Below are 7,448 nucleotides of genomic sequence, written 5' to 3'. Positions count from 1 at the left end.
AAATGTAAGTTGAGTCTACCTCTTGTTGCATGGTCATGGACAGAGCTGTTTGTGCAGTAATTACCAATGTTATTTTTGATGTGTGCAACTGACTGATAAATGTATTCACATGGGGCAGTAAAAGTCCCCAGTGTTTTGAACAAATCTTTACAGTGAGTGTGACTAGTATTTTTGGTTATTATTCTCATGGCTCTTTTCTGGAGTTTGAAAACTGTGTTCATAGTTTGTGCATTTGTTCCGCAAAAAAGAATGGTGTAGCTAAGAACTGAGTGAACATATGAATCATATGTAACTAAAAGACACTGCATGTTACACACTGATGATACGATTCTAAGAGCATAACATGCTGATGATATTCTGTTTGCAAGTACGTTTGTGTGTTCACACCACTTCAACTGAGAATCAATATTCATTCCTAGAAATTTTGTATTTGTTACACAGTCTATAGAGGTGCCATCTACATTTAATTTAACATTGTCATTTTTCCTCTTCAAACTGAAATTCATGGCATTAATTTTTTTTATATTCAATGTCAATCTATTGCATATTGACCAATCGTAAACTTCCTTGAGAGTTTAATTTGCTTTCTTGGCAAGGAGTTCTCTTGTTTCCTCAGTGACTATAATATTGCTGTCACCAAAGAAGAGAATTTTTTCACTGTGCGTAACACTACTGGGAAAGTCATTGTTTTGTTCTTCTTCAAGCATGTCATTTCCTCTTCGATTGCTTGTTTCCACTTAGATGCCTCTTTCGATGCGATTGCTTCTTCAAAAGTTTGAGGTTCAAAGATAATGGCCGTAAACGAGCAGGTGCTCGCAGATTGGACCGATCTCTCAGATTCATCCTTTGATTTTCTCTTATTTGTTCACCAGTATCATCACCTAGAGTTCCTCTCGAAAATCGTTTTGATTTTCTATCATTTCTTCATCTTATCATCCTCTTCAGGTTCCTCTTGAACATATTCTGCAGCACGGTCTCCTAGGTAAAATTCTGTATGTCTTTGTTCTATGTTTAAGCTATCAATTTGTTCTCCATTGAAAGAAACATTGCAGGAAATTGTAATTTTCTTTGACTCAGGATTGCAGAGGCGATAATTGGTATTATACCCGTCATAGCCAACCATTATCAGTTTCTTTGATTTACTATCCCATTTTGTTCTCAATGTATCAGGAACGTATACGTATGCTGCTGATGCAAACTTCCTCATGTGACCTAAAGAAGGAGGTTTTTCAAACCATTTTTATGGTATAACACTGTCGTTTGCTTTACATGGACGGCTATTTAAGATACATGCAGCACAATTTACTGCCTCTGCCCACAGTTCGTGAGACAAGTCAGCACTTAACAACACAGTGCATACACATTCAGCAATAGACCTGTTTTCTTGTTCAATTCGGCTATTCTGGGACTTGTTTTCTCATGTATTTTACAATTTAATTGAAATAATCTTCAAATTGCTTATTTGTGAATTCGGTTCCATTGTCACTTCTCAGATCTTTGTTTTTGTTTCCAGTTTGTCTTTCAGTCAGTCCCTGAAAATTCCAAAATCACAGGGAAAGTATCATGCTTACCTTTAAGAAAATACACGAACCTGTGTGAAGTCCAATCATCCTCAAAAACTATATACAACTGTGCACTTCCAAGACACGGTTTTCTTATCCATCCACTTAAATCTACATGAATAAATTTGCCAGGAACTTTCTATCTTGATTTCAATTTTGAATTAAAAGATTTTCTTTTCATCTTACTATACTGACATGGTTCACAATGAAGATTTTCAACTTTCTTCATATTGAAACCAGGTATTAAGTTCAGATCAGCCATATTCTTAAGACCATAGAAATGAATGTGCTCAAGTGTCTCATGCCAGATCATGGTGGAATTCGGGGAAGCAGGATTTGCCTGTAGTACATCTGGACATTTAAATGACATTGATTGTCCATCTTAAATGCTGCTACAATGAGACGTGATTGCGAACTTCCATTCTCTTATCGTTAAAAATAACTTTCATTTCTCTCTTTGTGACTGCTCCCACTGAAAATATATAGTGTGTTTTCTAAAGTGTGAGGTTCCCATTTGCCCTCATCTAATGATAACACTTCAATTGACACAATGAATTCTGCTTTGACAATCGAGTTGTCTCCAATTGGAACAAATGAGTCATCCAACTGAATTGGCTTGAATTTGTTGAACCACTCTTTGTGTGACGTCATATGTTTTGATGCAGCACTGTCAGCTTACTAAATGTTTTCGCAACCTGTAGCAAAAACATACGCATGTTATGCACTCAAAGCTTGGTGCTCAAACGTATCAGTTTTCGTATTAAGTTTTGCTAAAAGTTTTCTGCACTCAGATTTAAAAGGTACCTTTTGTTACAGTAATAACATTCAACGTCTTTTCTACTGACCATGTTACACACACTGTTTATGCCGGTATTTGAACTGAAATTGTGTGTTTTGTCCACAGTAACTGCTAAAAAGTCTGTTGAGTTTTCATCACATTGTAAAATTATTTGTTCTTATTTCAATAAAGTTAAAGTCAAATTATTGAACGTTTGTTGATCTTCAGCACATGAGTCCCAGGCAGTTGAAAAAATTGCAAAACTTCTGGCAGACTTCCCAAAATTTTAACCATTTTGTCAACTTCTGTAACAATCTACTCAATATCAGCTAATGCTTGTACCAAGGACTGAAATGATGTTTTGTGCGATTGTTACTGTTGGCGACATTCTGTAATAAAATAATTTCTAGTTCAAGGCCATTTTATTTACTGCAGATCGCTATTCATGAATAGTCTTTAGTCTGGCACACATTCCGTTGCATTTGTGCATGTCGTAACAGATTGCAGCTGGTCATATTCCATCACAGTAGATAGAATGAGCGTCGCCTTCGCATTTAAGTCGTCCCAAATGGTTTGACTCTCACCAGCTTTGGCCTCGGTTTCCCCTCGACGATATTGAGTGCTTTTTCAGCACGAAAAATTATTTGCAACTGATATTTCCACAGTTGAAAATTTTTACTCTCAAATTTCTGAATACTGTACATTGTCAACTTATCCATCTTCGTGTAGGCTGAATGTAAGTCAAACTTGTAAAACTCAGTTCGAAACGAAAACGAGGGTCTTCCACGATATACCAGCCAAATACGACGGTTCCAGAACTTAAACATAATGGTTCACGAGAGTAAAACTCTGATCAGAAAGCAATGAATTCACAGAACAGAAACAGATACCGTACGTATGCATTTGTCTGGGCCCGTAAACTGATGTCTTTAATTATTTTTGGCTGAAAATCACAGAGCGAAATACGGAAAATTGGATTAAAAATACCTTATTGCTCCTTTCTTTATTGCAACCAAAAGTTACACCATAATCGTAACAGCAAAACAAAAAAACAAAGGTATAATTTTATAATGTCAAGGACCAAGGCCACACACAGAATGAACATAAATATCTGGTGTACTCACACCACGAAAACTGAAAATGAAGCTCACTGCTATCAACATGTACCAATTGTTAAATATGAACCGAATTATGAACTTGAACAACGAACAATGCATGGGGGCTTAATTAAAATAGAATGCAAATAATTTTAATTTTTTGCTTCAGTAGCTGTCTGTTCGATTACGAAGTCTCGTAACGGTTGGCCCTGACTAGTATTATTACGCAATCTGACTGCATAGAACAACAACAAAGAATGAAATGGAAATTTTCATTAACACAATTAATTAATTAAGTCCCCAGCAACTATAAAACCTATGAAACCAAAGCACAAGTGTAACTGTTCTGTGTGTGGAAGTATGACTCAATGTACGCATCTGGCACGGTTCTTCTTCAACAACACAAGAAATTTTAAATATCATTTATACTGAATTAATTAAAGAAAATAGAAATACCATAATTACTCAAGAAAACCAGAATTACACTCTAATACAAGAACACAAGCCAGATGCTTTGTTGACTGAACCTGTAATGACGCATTATTCAGGACATTGAAATAATGAGAAAGAAAAGAAAAGTAGTTTGTTACCTTAATTTATATTGATGAAAAGCACTCTAGACATTACAATCTCTCCACACCGACTCGCTACTATCACATCTCAACAAGAACTTTTCAGTATCACATCTCAGCAAGCACTGCCTACTAGCTCATCTCAACAAACACTCCTCACTACGACATCTCAGCACTGACTACTACGAGTTCTCCCAAAGCACTGCCCACTACGAGTTCTCAATAATCACTGCCAGTGGAGGCGGCAGAACAATACTCTCTAGCGCGATCTCTGGCGCTGTGGCTCAGTGTAGCCACCTTTCAACAAATACCTGAAAAATCCGAAAATTCCAATATCTTTTTATGAAATTCAAACTATAGAAGTTGTAGGATTAAGTGGTAATAAGAGTTCTGAGTTGGATATTAGACATTTCTATAACTCTACAGCATTTGATATGAAATATTTCGTGTTTGTTACGTTTCATACAGATCATAAAAATAATTAATTACCTGCCTGTTCATTATTGTATCACATTAAGAAACAGTATATATATCTGAACAATGGAAGAAACGAAATTTCCTCAGAGCAAACAAGGAATATTAACCTTCCAAATAATTTTCTGAACCTTACGATGCATTTCTCGTTTTTAAACTATTGACACTACTCAAAGCAGACATTGACAAAGCTCCATATAATTTCATAACGAACTATCGTATCTATGTGATTAACATGACTCATAGAAAAAATATTTTTTCAAGTCTGAAGACAAATATGAAAGTTTGTGCAACTTTTAATGATAAAAGACTTGTGTATATAGTAATGTATGGTAAAAAGAATTTGAAGTACAACACACAGCACAGGATTTTAAATGAGAATTTTTAATTGATTATGTTTGCATTTTCAATTGTTAAAATTGATTGAAAAATTTAGGTGAGTTGTAGAACATATAAAAATCGTTTTGCTTTAATTTCTTACTTTCACTTTTTAATGAAAAAGGTGATTTTTATAATTAGTGAACATAATTAAAAATTCATTCCTCTTAATTTTCTATGCATTTGATAATAAAATTAGCGTTTTTAATAAAAAATTAGTGAGTTAGACTTGAAATTTGGACGATAATAGTAGAAATTAGTAGTTTCTATGAAGATTTTTTGATAAAAACCGGCTGAGCGTAAGAAATGAGCGAAGGAGTTTTCTTTAAAAAATTGAACTGGAACCTGTTGATTTCTACTACCATCATGAAACCTACAGAAAGAGAAATGAAGTTCATGAACACAGCACTCGCTGTAAAGGCAGTATAGACATGCCAAGATTTCAATTTACTAAGTCGCGAAACAGCTTCCAAATGATGGTTCTAAAATAATTTAATAATCTATGGATATTCAGTCATCCTTCAATTTAGGACTAAAATTTTGTGCATACTAAAAGAGCAACCGTTGTACAGTATAGAAGAAACGCCAATCCACATTGTCCCTAACGTCACGGCACGTCAATTCAGTTCAAGTGTCACGATCTCAACTCGCATTGCTGTTCTATACTGTCCTATTCGCGGGAATTCTGATCTTCGCAAGTTTATTTTCAACTGTTTTTACCCGCGGAATGCACAGAAACACGCAATGCAATAATTTATATGTGCGGGTGTCCTCATTTGTATGAAAATGACATTTATTGGACTAAAATGGTTTGCAGGCGTAACTTGTATATTAGTGAAGGAAAACAGAAATGCAAAACAACACAAAGAAAGCGCGTGGGCCAAAAAATGTCGTTACACAGTACAGATGGGGAATTTTACACATTATACGAGGAGCTTGAGGAAGAGGTACCTACAGTTTATATTTTGGTTGAAGTCAGTCAGCATTACTTTTTTCTCAAGTTACCTTGATAGTGCCGTGACGGGACGGGCAGTGTGCATGCCGCCTATTGAACTGCGTTGCAGACTATTTTGACGGGACGACCAGTGTGAATTGGCCTGATCGCCTGAATACTTCTCTGGTGATAGAACTGTTCTTACCTAAACTGCAATTCCGCGTCAATTAAAACAGCAGCTATTTTACTACGTGAGTGTCTTAATATTGTAAAGTATATTGTTCTCAAGTTCTTAAATATATGCCCTATAGATCTGGCTATAGCATCACTCGTTAAACTGCCATTTTTTATTAATTTTAATGTGGTAATATTACTGTAAAATTGACGCTGTCTGTCCAGTCATGGCTAATGGAAGACAAAGAACTGTTAATCAAGGTAATATCACTCAAAACCTAACTTGTAAGGTGACATGGCGTAGTGAGTGTAAATGCATACTGACGTGATGGCGCCGTGACGTGACGGCCAGTGTGAATTGGTCTTCACAAAAGAAAAAGTTGAAGTTTGGAGTCCTGTTCAATACACTTTCATAGTGCGTATTAATCATTAATGGTTATTATTAGTGTTGCACGTTATTTCTGATAAGTAAATTTAGTTATGAATTTATTGAAGTAAAGATCTTTCTCTAGAGAAAGTTGGAACATCTTACATTTGTTTCTAATATCTTTATCTCACCATTGTGCTATAATATCGTTGATGAACGGAAGATAGTTTGTGAGAGAGGTTGCTACCGAAATTTGTCTGTAGTATGTAAACAAAACTCACCAAACGTCGCAGCCTGGCGAAAAGAAATCAACTGTAATACGCAGAATGAAAGTATCATATATCATCGCGAAAATTCGGTACTTAAAATACTTCTTGAGTCTTATTTGCAATTCCTTCTTAAACCTTTTCAGCACTGAGATAGCTGTTTCATAAACTCGAGGAAGAAAAAAAACTGATTAACTATAGGTGGTGTGATGCCTACACTGTTAAAGTCTTGTTGTCTTGATAGCCAACCTAATCTTAAGCGACTACCTTTTTGAGAAGCAGCAGTTTCTAACGCCAAGTATATACCGCTTATATCCTGAAATTTGAATTTCTTATTCGTTTGTGATACGTATGAAACATTGTGTCATATTTAGATTATCATTCCGTTATACAGCCTTAAGAGATGTGCCTGGGACGAAAATTTATTAGTAAGAAAAAGTCGTCGCAATGATAATTCCTACCATAGACTATTATTAAATAAAGATACGCGTTTCACCATTAACAGTAAGGACGACAGTGGAAACCACGGGAAATTTTCGTAATATGAGTGTTGTGACATTGAAACCCTTTGGAGTATACAAGCATGGAATCTGTTCAATACAGGGATGGTGTCACAGAAACAGTACCTCCATCGCTAATGACTGCTATTTTGTGACAGGAGTTTAAAGGTTGATGTACCAATTTGCAGATTACATAGGGTATAAGGACTGTTTGAAAAATATGCATTTCAGTTGGCAGTAAATTATCACGTTCGTGACAAGTCCTTAATGACAGCATAATGTGAGGTACATGGTCTTAGATTGGAACTTTTTCAAGTTTATTGCAGACATGAGATATGCAGAGTTG

The 7,448-nt window shown here is 35.5% G+C and overlaps 1 protein-coding gene across 3 annotated transcripts in view; it reads left to right on the top strand.

Moving 5' to 3' along the window:
- The first annotated feature begins 6,544 nt into the window (after positions 1 to 6,544).
- Positions 6,545 to 7,448, top strand: part of LOC126236671 (thialysine N-epsilon-acetyltransferase-like) — a 58,984-nt gene continuing 58,080 nt past the window's right edge. For 2 of the 3 annotated variants that reach the window (XM_049946155.1, XM_049946156.1), the window contains exon 1: positions 6,545 to 6,694. The gene's annotated coding sequence lies outside the window, so the exon portion shown is untranslated. Of the gene's footprint in view, positions 6,695 to 6,876; positions 6,901 to 7,448 lie in introns of those variants that run through there. The other variant, XM_049946157.1, reaches the window with a different exon arrangement.

This window comes from Schistocerca nitens, chromosome 2 (assembly GCF_023898315.1).
Source record: "Schistocerca nitens isolate TAMUIC-IGC-003100 chromosome 2, iqSchNite1.1, whole genome shotgun sequence".
Classification (NCBI taxonomy): domain Eukaryota; kingdom Metazoa; phylum Arthropoda; class Insecta; order Orthoptera; family Acrididae; genus Schistocerca; species Schistocerca nitens.
Note: the sequence above shows the minus strand (reverse complement) of the source record. Positions and strands in the feature narration are given on the sequence as shown.